Genomic DNA, 13,647 nt, shown 5'->3' with positions numbered 1-13,647 from the left:
CTCATCAAGACCATCCGGCTCTGTTAGGCAATCGTAAAGTGCCAGAAGCAAGCAGAAGCAAAGCACATCCAGTGCCCACTACCAACCGAGCGCTGGATGCAGGAAGCAGTCCACAGCAAATAATCATCACCATCATCATTGTAAATTACCATCTTCGTCGGTTGAGGACACGGTTTGGGACCGGTGCCTAAATCTAGTCTTGTACAGATATCCGTCTGGTACATAGTCGACAACTATAACATTTAATTGCACTTCGAACACGAGAATGGGTTCCTTCAAAATGCGTCAACAGATGAATCGAAAAATCAGAGTGCCCCGGCAAGCTAAGGGTCCTGGGTTCGAATCTTAGATGTTACCGTATCTTTTTCTGTTTCAAATATTCATTTAGGAATCGCTAATATTGTCTTCAATAATTAAATATTACAATTAAGGTTTTACCCATTAAGTTATTCTAAAAAATAAGATTATTAAGTTTATTAAACAGAATATAAGATTACGGATAAGTCTTAACTAGTTAGAAGCTGGGATGTGATAAGTGATTTGCCTACTAATTTCGTATTTATAACTGTTCACCTTCCTGTCTTGCTCAGTACTAACAGTCAACGACTTTATGTGACACCTCACATAAAGTCATTGGGGAGCTCTATCACCACCCGGTTAGTCGCCTCAGGGGAGCTCTATCACCACCCGGTTGCCAGCGTTGTGAGGCGGGTTAATAGGGGCTGTAGGGAGGGATTTATTAATGTGGGTTTTGAAGAGGCATGGATTATATGAAGGAGAAAAATAGATGCCGGTAGCTCGTTCCACATAAGAGCCGATTTACACAAAAACGAATGGAAGAAGTGGCTCGTTCTCATGAGGCATCGACTGTGAACGGGTGTTTCGCTGGTGTATGTCGAGTTTCACGCTCATGCACCGGGGATATTGATAGCTCATTAGAGCAGGTTCCATTAAAATACCTGTAGAACAGACGCAGCATGCCCACATTGCGTCTGTGCAATAGAGATGGCAATCGGTCTGTTAACAATGAATTGTCAATCAGACGGACTTGCCCTCCTTTGCACAGAATCAAGTATTGTGGGGCTCCAGCACAGAGGTGTCTTCCATGCCGTTAAAGAAAACCACTCAGGTTCTGAATGTAATTTTTTGCGGTTTTTTCAGCACGACGCACCAAAAGTAATCGCGGGCTGCACCAAAGGACGTAGTTTCCTCGCCCTCAATTTGAAGGAATTTAGTTAAAATAATTTCTTCCTATCTAGACGTAGGTATATCTACTATGGATCGGTGTCACCATTTATGGAGGTTATGATGTCGTGTATTTAATACTTACCTGTGCTGCAAATAACGTCACCGTCCATGTATATTTTGACTCCAATAAATACGATTATATTTCAGAAGGATAATTTTATTTTAACAGATTACAATTTTAGATTAAACTCGAAAGGTTTTAATGTGGAGAATGACAAACGTATGACATGACTTGTCAGAACGGCTATTAGAATCGGAATGATCTATGGTTATCTTTACGCCGTTCAGGTCTCTGCGATTAGGGATTACACATCTAAAAATTAACTTAAAAGGTTGATAAGTGATTCTCCACACGCCTCCCCTCCAGTTATAAAGTTATAACGACATAAAAAGAAATCTTAATATTTAAAATTGGTTCTTTATACCTAGGACTACAATACTGTTTAAAAACATATGTCTATGACTTTATTAAATTACTGTATGCACATCATGAACAATTTTGAATGCAATAAAAATTATGATTTTAAGATTATGTGCTCGAAAGGTTTTAATGTGGAGAATGACAAACGTATGACATGACTTGTCAGAACGGCTATTAGAATCGGAATGATCTATGGTTATCTTTACGCCGTTCAGGTCTCTGCGATTAGGGATTACACATCTAAAAATTAACTTAAAAGGTTGATAAGTGATTCTCCACACTACAATATTTCAAATATCTTTGCTCGGTGTTCAGTTTAGGGATTATCATTTTGATTATGATGATATTTATAAAAAATTGTAAGTAATTTTACTGTTTTTATTTTAAAAATTATATGATTCAATATTTTGAATACATTTTGCTATTGTAGGTAGGTACAGTGAATATTGTAAAAAGGGTTTCAGCAGAAAATTTTGATGGTTTTTTTTTAAAGAATACCTTAATTATCAATCTTTGAATTATTATAAGTTGATTTAATACATTCTCGTATACGTCCGCCCCAGCTAATAATTCCATATTGTAAAATAGATTGAACAGTTGCATGTCCCCTCTTTTTAGGTTTTCTAGTCTAAGAATACTTCTAAGACATAAAAGTACATTTCCTAATTTGTTTTACAAGTTCACAAATTTTTACATTTAAATTGAGTAAAATGCATAATATATAATATTAAGATTTAATTTTGAAAGTTACTTTTTTTTTCGTTTTAAAAGATACAAATACCAAAACCGCAGATAAACATTTATTTATTTATTAACGGACATCGTCCAAATTACAAAAAAAAATAACACGAATAAAGTAAAATGAAAAATACAGGAGTAGATAAAGGTAGATGACAGCAAAGACAAATGGTAGATATAATATAAGAAAATAAAGTGACAAGTCGAATCAAGTCAAGAATACGCCGTGGGTCAGGACCACAGGACACTTATAATATTCCGTCACTTGTTTAGCAACTGGTAAAAATCATTCAGACTAATCCCAAAAAAGTTAAGTTTTTGACTTGAGTTGACCAGTCTACACATTCTGGACAATGGTGAATAATATCCATAATTTGTCGAATGATGGTCGAGGAAGAGCAGTTCATTATTTCTGAGTCTTTGCGAGGGGATATTGAAGGGAATGAGTTGCAGTAGAGTAGGTGAATCAATAATACCATTTATAATTTTGAAGAAGCAAATGAGGTCATTTCTTTCCCGACGGACTTCCAAAGGAGAGAGGTTTAGAGTTAGTTCAATTTCATCATATGAGTATTTGCCTTTTTCTAAAACCTAGCCTCCTAGCAATCCCTCTTAAGAACCGAGGTTGAACAGATTCAATGCGTTGAATGTGGACAGCATAGAAAGGATACCAAATAACACAAGCATATTCAAGATGGGGGCGAACCAAGGAGCAGTAAAGAGTTCTAAGGGTATTTACATTTTTGAAGTCCGAAGTGATTCTAGTGATGAAACCAAATAGTTTGAGGGATTTATTAACGATTGCAGTTATGTGATCCCGAAAAGAAAGCTTGCTATCAAGAGAGACACCAAGGTCTTTAATAGATGTAACAGTTGTTAAGCAAATATTATTAAGTTTGTAATCGAAGAAAATCGGTTTTTTTGATCTGTAGAAGGACATAATTTTGCATTTATCGACATTTAGTTTCAAACAATTAATTTTACACCAATCATTGAAAGAGTCGATATTCGATTGGAAAAGAAGGCAGTCATCGTGATTTTTTATTATCTTTAGAATCTTATTGTCGTCCGCAAAAAGCGTGTATGAGAAAAAAATACTAATAATGTCGTTTATAAACAAGTTAAAAAAAAGCGGTGCTAAATGTGCTCCTTGAGCTAATAACATGCTAATAACTCACATAAAAACATGCCAGTAGCGGCATTCGGTAGAATGTGGATCGTGTCGCTGCTAGTAACTTGCATGCTAGTAGCTTGTATGCCATTCAATCACACAACGTTTGTTTTTTTGTAAGTGTTCTGTTTTGTTGCATTTTTGCAAGTGGAAATTTTCGCTCGATCAAAATGGCTCGCTTGGGCGATGAAAAAATGCTAAACTTCATTATGCACTATCGCAGCTACTAGCGCTTGTGGGTTACAGGTACACCGCTTTACAAAAATAACATTTCGGTTCGTTTCATATTTCTTCCTCTCAGCCAGACAGGCGCACGAAACTATGAGAGAAGAGTAGCTAGCATGCCTGTATGTAGCCTGTCTATACTCACCTACAAAAATGCCAGCTACTCGAAAAAAACATGCCTTTTTAATTACATGTGCATACGGTGCTTTATGGTCCTGCTACGCAAAACAAATTGCTTGTCAGCAGGTGCCTACAAATTAATATTACACGATTTTAAACTTTATAGTAATTCATATTATATATACAATTTCTACCATTACTCGGACATATATTTTGATCCCCCCATTCAATCACCGTTCAATTAACCATAACCATTCACATTATCAATACTTTTCTTTTGAATAGCCATTTCATCAACATATATTTAACTTTGTTCAGAGAGTTACATTATTCAGCAGAGATTAAAATTTCTTAGATATATTGTATTCCAGCGTTCTCTATCCATACTTATTTATATATTTTCGAACGATCAATCCATTGTTATTTGTGAATTTAGTGTTATAAAAACGTTTAAGTTTCTCCGTACGCTGAGGGTTAAACATATGTTAATTAAAATTATGTAGCCTTAACAGTTAAAATGTTCGCACTCTGGAATAACAGTGGGGTATCATGTCTGTCTGTAAATACCGGGGATATAGAAGTATAGAACATGCTTGATTATAATTAGTTCTGTTATATTTACTTTGGTATATGATACTATTGAATTCCGGTTTTAATTAAAACTTATTCACAAAGAATGAGATAAATGTAGTTTTTTCAGTATTTAAGGTAAGGAATATTGTATTTATTTACATGCATAAGGTTTTTTTAGAATGAATAAGCATGTGACGTTTTAACGTACCCTTTCGAGAACATAAATAGCTACAGTAAGAACACGAAAAGGGTTTTTCTCCAGTATGAGTAAGAGTGTGAAGTTTTAAAGTTCCCTTTTGAGAACATGAATAGTTGCAGAAGGAACATGAATAAGGTTTTTCTCCAGTATGGGTAAGAATATGAAGTTTGATAGTTACCTCTCGAGAACATGAATAGTTACAGTAGGAACATAAAAAGGGTTTTCCTCCAGTATGGGTAAGAAGGTGATCTTTAAAATTTTTCTTTTCAAAACATAAATATTTGCAGTAGGAACATAAATACGGTTTTTCTCCAGTATGGGTAAGCATGTGAAGTTTTAAAGTTCCCTTTCGAGAAGACGAGTAGCTGCATTCGGTACATGAATAAGGTTTTTCTCCAGTATGGGTAAGCATGTGACGTTTTAAATGTCCCCTTTGGGAAAATGAATAGTTGCATTCGGAACATGAAAAAGGTTTCTGTCCAGTATGGGTAACAATGTGATGTTTTAAATTATACTTTCGGGAACACGAATAGTCACAGTGGGAACATGAATAAGGTTTTTCTCCAGAATGGATGCGCAAGTGTCGTGCTAACGTTAACTTGCGTGAGCAGGAGAAGTTACAATGGGAACATGAGAAGGGTTTTCCTCCACGATGCTTCTTCAGGTCCGTTATTAAGTCTGAAAAAGATGGTGGATAAACCTCAATAAATAGGTATCTATAATGAAACATATTAAAATGAATTCAGACAAACAAAAAGCTATATTACCTGCAGTAATACTTTCAGAGTGTTCTGAGCATTTCTTTTCAACATCCGGCAGGTCTATGTATATTTCCTTATGAGGAACTTCCCCTCCGCCTTCTTCTCGTGGTCCTGGCTCCACTTTAATGGGTACAGTCTCCAAATTAATACTACCTGTAATAATGAAATAATACTACATTGATATTTCAATATATGAAGAGTATCATAAAAAATTACGATCGTCAGTGACATTTCAAAGATTATTTGTATTTTTTGTTGGATTATATAATTTTGTTATATTGTTATAATATTAGCCTAAGCGGGTATAGATTTCTATTGTGTAAAAAAATATTATTATTTTTGTTGTTGTCGGTGGCGTTTTATGGTCATTATATTACTCATTAGGGAGTTTAATCAAAGTTTTAAAAGGAAAAATAAATTGACCTAGATCTCCGTTTACGTAAAAAATCTATTCAATCCTGTTTGCAAAAGCAATAATAATAGAATATTTGTAAAAATGTAGAAAAAGTGATAAAATAATCCATAATATTTTCTTAGTAAAAAAACAATAATGTTCGTGAAAATGTTTTGGTATCTAATAATAATTTATTATTATTTTCTGCGTTACGCTTTCATCTAAGGGAAAAACTTTATTAATTGTAAAATATGTTAAAAGCTTTTTTACGGCGTTTTGAAGAAACATTAAGAAGATTAAACACAAAAAAATATACTATAATAACAAATTTAAACATTGTTTTAAGGACATTAAAAAAACACGGAATGAAGTAAATCAAGTATTGGGAAGGAAAAATAAATCCGATTGTGATGAAGTCATATCTAAATATTTCTTAAATTCCTTAACTGCGGATGTGGTGGCAGAAAACTTTGCAAAATTCTTTGACGCGGGTGTAAATCAGTTATTGCACGAATGCAATGTTCGAGCGTCTGAGTTGAAGCAAGAAAATTTGCAACATTCAATGTACCTACCAAGAGCTAATGCAGAACAAACTGAATACATTATCGAAAGAATGAAAAATTCAAAGATACCGGGCGTGGATCTAATTCGCATGTATGATCTAAAAAAACATGTTAAATTATTTGGTCCTATAATTACTCACCTAATTAACAGAATTATTGACACAAGTCACATTCCAGCTGAACTAAAATGCAGCATCATAAGGCCCATTTTTAAAAATGGAGATCACACCGTAATAAATAATTATAGGCCTATTTCCTTATTACCCGCATTAGAAAAAATATTAGAAAAATATATTTCCATAAATTTGGATAGATATTTAAATAATTTGGGCATTATTGATGAATGTCAGTATGGCTTCCAAAAACAAAAAAGCTGTGATAAACTGCTCGAAAAATTTTCCAATTATGTAAATTCAGAGCTTAACTCAAAAAAACATGTACTAGTATTATTTATTGATTTCTCAAAAGCTTTCGATACACTCAGCCATACACAATTAATAAAGGTACTCGAAATCATAGGAATCCGTGGTAAACTCCTATCATTTTTCAAAAACTATTTAACAAATAGAAAAATGTATGTAAAGATTTTGAATGTAATGAGTAATTTTAGATTTATTAAATCAGGGGTGCCACAAGGGTCAATTTTAGGACCAAAATTATACATTATTATGTAATTGCCATGTCTAAACTTTTTAAAATAGCCCGTAGATTCATTTTTGCTGATGATACTGCATTAGTTGTCTCTAATGAAAACCCTGAAATAGCTATTCAAGAATTACAAATTGACTTTAACGAGCTACTTAAATGGTCTCATGATGTAGGACTAATTATTAATGTCAAAAAAACTAAATGCATTTATAAAAGATCCCCGAGCTTAAAAATGTGGAACTTACCTAAAATAACTGCACATAATTTTGAATGTATACATAAAAAAATGGATAGTATTTGCTGCTGTGAAAAAATTGATTTTGCAAACGAATATACTTACTTTGGCATACTCGTAGACAATAACTTTAAATGGGACAAAAGTGTGACCAAAATTTGTAACCAGCTCCGATGTTTGGCGAGTAATTTTTATAAATTAAAATTTGTATTGCCTCGATGTACTCTCAAACTTATATATCATTCTATGGTTGAATCAATACTTAGATATGGAATTCGAACTTGGGGACACTCGAGTAATATTAATATTAAATACATTCAAAATCTACAAACTGCTATAATTAAAAAAATTGTTAAGCCTAGCATTTACAAACAAAGAAACAACTTAAAATTACTGTATGGCTCTGAGGGCCTACTCCCAATTAAAGGGCTTCTCTGGTTTATTATAATTATGGATAATGCGGGAGAAAATGCGTCCAAAAGGCATTGGTGCATAGTCACAAAACAAGATTTACTGAAAAAAAAGGCCTAAAAATTCCACTAATATCAAATAAGTATGGTAGCAGAACACTTGACTATTTGATACCTGTGATTTATAACAAATTTAACGAAAAAATTAACTTAAAAAATAATGAGGAACCCTGCCCTAAACTTACAAAGAAGTGGTTAATAAATGAACAAAACGTTTATCTATTCTAAATTCGTTCACGAGGGTTATCTTTTTGACAGGCCCCCTTCCACCTATGATGTCCGAACAGCTCGGGAAGTTTTGAAGCAAAAAATTGACCACCACCTAGAGATGGTTCGTGCCTGGGGTAAGGCCAACTTGGTCAGTTTCAACGTTTCAAAAACCCAAGCGTGTCTGATTTCGGCAAAGAGGGAGATCAATGACTGTCTGTTGCAATTTGATGGGAGCACTCTCTCCAATAAAGACTCCATTGAAATGCTTGGAGTTACTATATCAGACCAGCTCAAGTATCGGGGATCCATAGAAGCCCGAGTAAATCGGGCCTCCAAAAAGTTGGGCGTCTTGTACAGGGCTAGGAGATTCTTCAACAGTGACCAGCTGCTGACCCTGTACAAGTCTCAAGTCCGCCCAACTATTGAATTTGGGAGCCACCTTTGGGCTGGTGCCCCAAAATACTTGATAAACCTGCTTGAATATGTGCAAAGGAGAGCGATCCGTCTGATTGACAATCCGTTGTTAACAGACCGATTGCCTTCTCTAATGCATAGACGCAATGTAGGCATGCTGTGTCTGTTCTACAGGTATTTCAATGGAGCCTGCTCCAAGGAGCTAACAGCATTGATTCCTGATGCACCGGTGCACGTGCGCGAAACTCGACGGACACGAACTGAACACCCGTTCACGGTTGACGTTGGCTTCATGGGAACGGGCCGTTTTTACGACTCGTTTTTGTGTAAGTCGGCTCGTATGTGGAACGAGCTACCGGCATCTGTTTTTCCTCCCTCCTATAATCCGAGCCTCTTCAAGGCCCGCATTAACAAATCCCTTCCTACAGCCCCTACCTTACTCCGCCTCACAACGCCGCCCAACCGGGTGGTGACATAGTTCCCCTGTCTGTGCACTCCACAGGCAGGGACACTCTTGTGAGGTGTCACATAAAAAATAAAAAATAAACATTATATTTGGTATTAATATTTAAACTTAAGCTAATGTGTATTATGTTATAACATTAAATGGTAGAACCTACAGACAAGCTGATTGTCACAGCTTTGTGGGACTACCCATATCTTATATTGTATTAAATGTAATTATATTCAATTTAATAAAAAAAAAAATTAAAAAAAATAATATATTCATTAAGAAGTAACATTATCTTAAAGCAAAATCAGAGAAATATAATTGTAATTAATAAAATACTTCGTTTTTACCACTTTCATTGTTTATTTAATAAACAATAAACAATAAAAGTGGTAAAAACGAAGTATTTTATTAATTTCAATTAAAATGGTGCCACAAAATAAGTTTGCTGTGTTAGAAGAAATATAATTGTATAAAACAATTATTTATTTATTTATAAAATACATGGTATCTAATTGAAATCTATAAGAAATTAATTCATCGAAACCCCCTACTAGGCAACTGCCTGTTTTATGGTGATCAACACATTATAGTTATTTTGTATAAAGTGTAAAAAATATAATGTAAGATTTTGGGCTTTACTAATAAATGTGTTTCAAACCCTACACAACCGATAACCAACTATTAATGTAGAGTGATGGTTGTTTCTCAGCTGCAGAAAATAATATACCCTTCTGAAGTCTAAAAGCAATACTATACTAGTAAAACTAGCGGCAACAGGGCTTACAATTTATTATTACTATTTATAAACGGCTTTTCTGTGAATTAATATTATAAAATTATTAAAGATAAACTTATGTTTACAATACAAGATTTTTATGCAAAGCACAAAGGATAAAAAATTATTATAAGCAATAATTAGTAGCCTGAAAAACAAATATAAATTGAAAAAATCTTAAAAGAAAAAATATCTTTATCCGACTAATACTAGTATTTTATTCAACAATTATTGCTTAGTATAATTATGACTTTTTCATCTGAAAACAAACAACTTTATTTTTGTTTAGTACTAAATTTCCCACTAGACTTTCCTATTTCCTATCTTCATTTGATTTGTTTGTTTTCAGGTGAAAAAATCAATAAGCCTTAATTGTCGAATAAAATGCAAGTATTTATTGAATTATTTGGCGGTTAAAAAAAAGCAGTGTTCGTCTGAAACACCTCTGTACATTAATATTCGTAATTCAACTTACTAGTTGGATGAACACTCTCGGCACTCCCGACGGAAATACTCTCTGGTTCGTTAAGATCCATGCCACCGATGATAGCGTCCCGTTACGCGATAGTAATTTGTTGGTCTCTGCTCAAAATTACTTACAACCTGTAAACATTAACTAATTAATCCAATTTGATTGGTAACGGCGCCCTTGAGGTGATTTTTTCACGAACACGGCACTCTGGATATTTTAAATTTATTAATATCCACGCCAGTGCAATAAACGGCAGTTTTTACCAATGAAACAACAGAAAAGCGACCATTTATTTAAGGACTAAAGAAAACAATGATTCGCAAAATTACAAGTGTGACCTATAGAAATTAATGTTAAGGCGATACACTACGAAGTAATGCAAAATCATGTGTTTTTGGGTTGAAAATTTTATCGCTTAAAAATATTTTAGAAGCTTTAATTAAATAATGCTTGTAGAACACATCATCGTCTTTGAAATAATCGAGCATTTTTTTAATAAACATTTCATATTATGCCCAGAAAAAATAATGTAAGTAAAGGCTATAAAAACTGATTTAAAGATTTAAAAAATTTCCTACTTACGAACCCATTTTCGATTATGGTTTTATTGCATAAAATTAAAAATTAAGTTCTTTAGAAAATTACAACAAAATATTTGAATATTTATGCATGAACTTCGCAAAATCAAACAAAACACACTTTTGTCGAGTTTTGTTCTTACATAAATGAAAACAGTCGGCTGGTGTTAACCGGTAATTTAAACTTTATCACCGTCTACATAAGGAGTGTTATTGTGAGCGGCCTCCAAATGTTACCCTTTGCCCATCGCGGTACACTTTCAGTTAAAGTGAATCATTCTCGTCAAATCCATACTAAGTGCTAAATGTCAATTTGGCGTTGATGCAGTTCTTAAGTGGGTCAAACCACCTCAAAAGTGTTTACAGATATATTAAGATTGTAAATGAAGGTTTCCCAAGAATAAACAATATTGATTTCTGAGTGGTCGAAAAATAAAGCACAATTGTTGACGCCTATTTCTGACATTAAGTGTAAAGGTTTTCATGATTGTGACCACGGCCGTCAATCAACAATGAATAAACGCACACACTCTCGTCTGGCACATTTTCTGGTTGATGTAAGGTAGCGACATGTCTGTTATATCGCGAATGCTATTAAAATGACCAATAAAGTGTTAAGCGACGTATAATTACAATAAACATCAATTAATGGGCTTCGGTGTTACTTAATAGGTACATATAATTAGAAGCTACTTACGTACAAGGCTAAGCGTGACAGTCAATTCCAAAGTGTTGAAGAAACGTCACTAAAAAAAGGACTTAAATTTTTTTTTAAATTACGTAAAAATGATAAATTGTAGGTTATTGGAACGATCTCAAATCGTATAAATTTAATACAATTATACGCAATTCGTAAGGTAATGCAACTATTTCTGCGTGACAGGAAGGAAATAAAGGAAAAGCCCATAGAAGCCTATAATGAGTAGATATGGACGACATTTCTGTTGCGGTTACAAGGAGCCCGTTCCTTCGCAGTCACTGGAACTGTCAATGCAATTTCTCTGAGGAACCTGTTATTTTTGGAATATTTATCAGAAGTTAAAAATTTTAGAAAACTTGTAAAAAAGCATGGACCTAATAAGCCCTGGACAGACCATTAGTGATATTTTGTATGAGCGGTAATTAAGCAAAGTTTAGGATGAGGGTAAATTTATTACAAACTGTTAAAATGATTTGTAATCAAGGTTTTTTTACTATTTATTTATTTATCTATCAGTTTGAAGGTTTTTACTTGTATTTATCGACATCTGTCTCACTAGGGTATACCTGTGTCGAGACAGACGTATACAGATACTTATACAGTCTTACTCATAATGAAATCCCTAATACGACGATAATACCCCGTATTAGCTATACAGGGGTGGGGGCCTATACTGGTCAGATTAAAAATCTTTACTCATAATCATAAATTTTCCCAATATAGCTCGACGGCTGGATTATGGAATATGATTTTTTTACAGTAGCAACACTTGAAAAATTTGGCATTTCGCGGCGTGTTGCCAACTTCACGTTTATTCATATGTCAAAGAAGTAATCCAAGAGTTGGTTTGTTTATCTTTGAATAACCTAAAAATGGATAACGTTGACATTAATTTGGAGGTAGAATTAAAAAGGCGCAAGCGTAACAAAAATTGGGGTGACGTTGAAAAGGTTTGTTAACTTTTATCTTGGCTCTAATGTTTTGTTTACTTGTTTGAAATTAGTGTAAGTATAATGATTGTTTTCCTTGTAGGCCTTGTTGAAGGACTGTGTGGCTGAACAGGTGAGGGCTGTAGAGAATAAAAACTCGGACAGTAACACCCTAATTGCCAAGAGGGAAGCTTGGAAGCTTGTTTTATTAAAGTAAGTATACCTCCATAATATATCCGCATTGTTAACTTTTCTACAGATTAAACTTTAAGTTTGTCGCTTCGTAGCTTTGACATCCATTACAAATAAAAAAATTATCATAGTATAAAATTAATTAGGTAAAGGTATGCATACCACATAATTAATAGCACACTATTTTTCAGATTTAACACACTAAGTGACCAAAAACGAGATATGGGTCAGATACAAGCTCAATGGAAGATGCTCAAATTGGCTTGTAAGAGCCAATTGAGCCGGTATAGGAGGGAAGTGATGGCAACAGGTGGATGTCCCCAACCACCAAGTCCTTCGCAGGATATTCTCTCGATGGTGGATTTGTTACCACATGAATTCGTAACGGACAAAAATGTTGATGATAGCGATTCAACATTTAAAGCAAAGGTAAATATCTTTTTATCGAAGGAAGCAAATACTTTGTGGTGTGACATTATATATTAAATGGAAAAACACACTTTTTATATGAATTAATATTTAACAGCCAACCAGCATTATTTTTTTCAAAAGATAAGTCGATAGTAATATTATTGAAATATTGATGGTTCTGTCTATATTTAAACTTATGTAAATCTTGCTTTAATTGTGGGAGTTATATTGGTAATTGTGTTTTATTATTACAGATGAATTTTCCTACATCAACCCCTCACTCCACACTGCCACACTCTGTTCCCAATAGGAAGTTGTCTTTTGAGGTAATATACCTAAACCTACTTAAATGATCAGCGCAACAATGAGTGCTAACTATTTGCAATATTTAAAGCAGTAACTTTTCAGATGGACATAATCTTTTGTTTATATCAACAGGAAACAAGTGAAGCTGATTCACCACCACCGCCACTATCACCACAAGCATACACCATCCAGCATGTCCCGCTGCACGCTTGCCCTCCACCTCTACCTCGGAGGCGACCACGCCATAAAGTAAGTATTTCTTCACACCACATTTTTGTTTGCTCAACTGACTTTATTGTCGTACCAAAACTGAAAGTTTACTAAGAAAAACAATAACTCGTATATGAATATTATTTTTTTTCATGTATAAAATGCACGATAATTTCAGTTGGACATAATCTTTTGTTTATATCAACAGGAAACAGTATCGAGTAACAAAA

General features: G+C 34.0%; 1 long non-coding RNA gene across 2 annotated transcripts; it reads right to left on the bottom strand.

The window, feature by feature from the left end:
- Positions 1–2,548: 2,548 nt before the first annotated feature.
- On the bottom strand, positions 2,549–11,538 carry LOC149414953 (uncharacterized). Of its 2 annotated transcripts, none has more exons than XR_016303879.1 (4): positions 11,367–11,538; positions 10,095–10,222; positions 5,463–5,609; positions 2,549–5,373 (listed from the first exon to the last, which is right to left on the bottom strand). It is a non-coding gene; the product is annotated as an uncharacterized LOC149414953 (long non-coding RNA). The 2 variants fall into 2 exon arrangements; XR_016303878.1 differs by having other exon boundaries at positions 11,371–11,538.
- Positions 11,539–13,647: the final 2,109 nt, after the last annotated feature.

The sequence above is a fragment of the Hesperophylax consimilis genome, chromosome 19 (assembly GCF_061612785.1).
Source record: "Hesperophylax consimilis isolate HC1 chromosome 19, BYU_Hcon_1.0, whole genome shotgun sequence".
Lineage (NCBI taxonomy): Eukaryota > Metazoa > Arthropoda > Insecta > Trichoptera > Limnephilidae > Hesperophylax > Hesperophylax consimilis.
The sequence above is the reverse complement of the archived record's forward strand: the minus strand, read 5'-3'. Positions and strand labels throughout refer to the sequence as shown.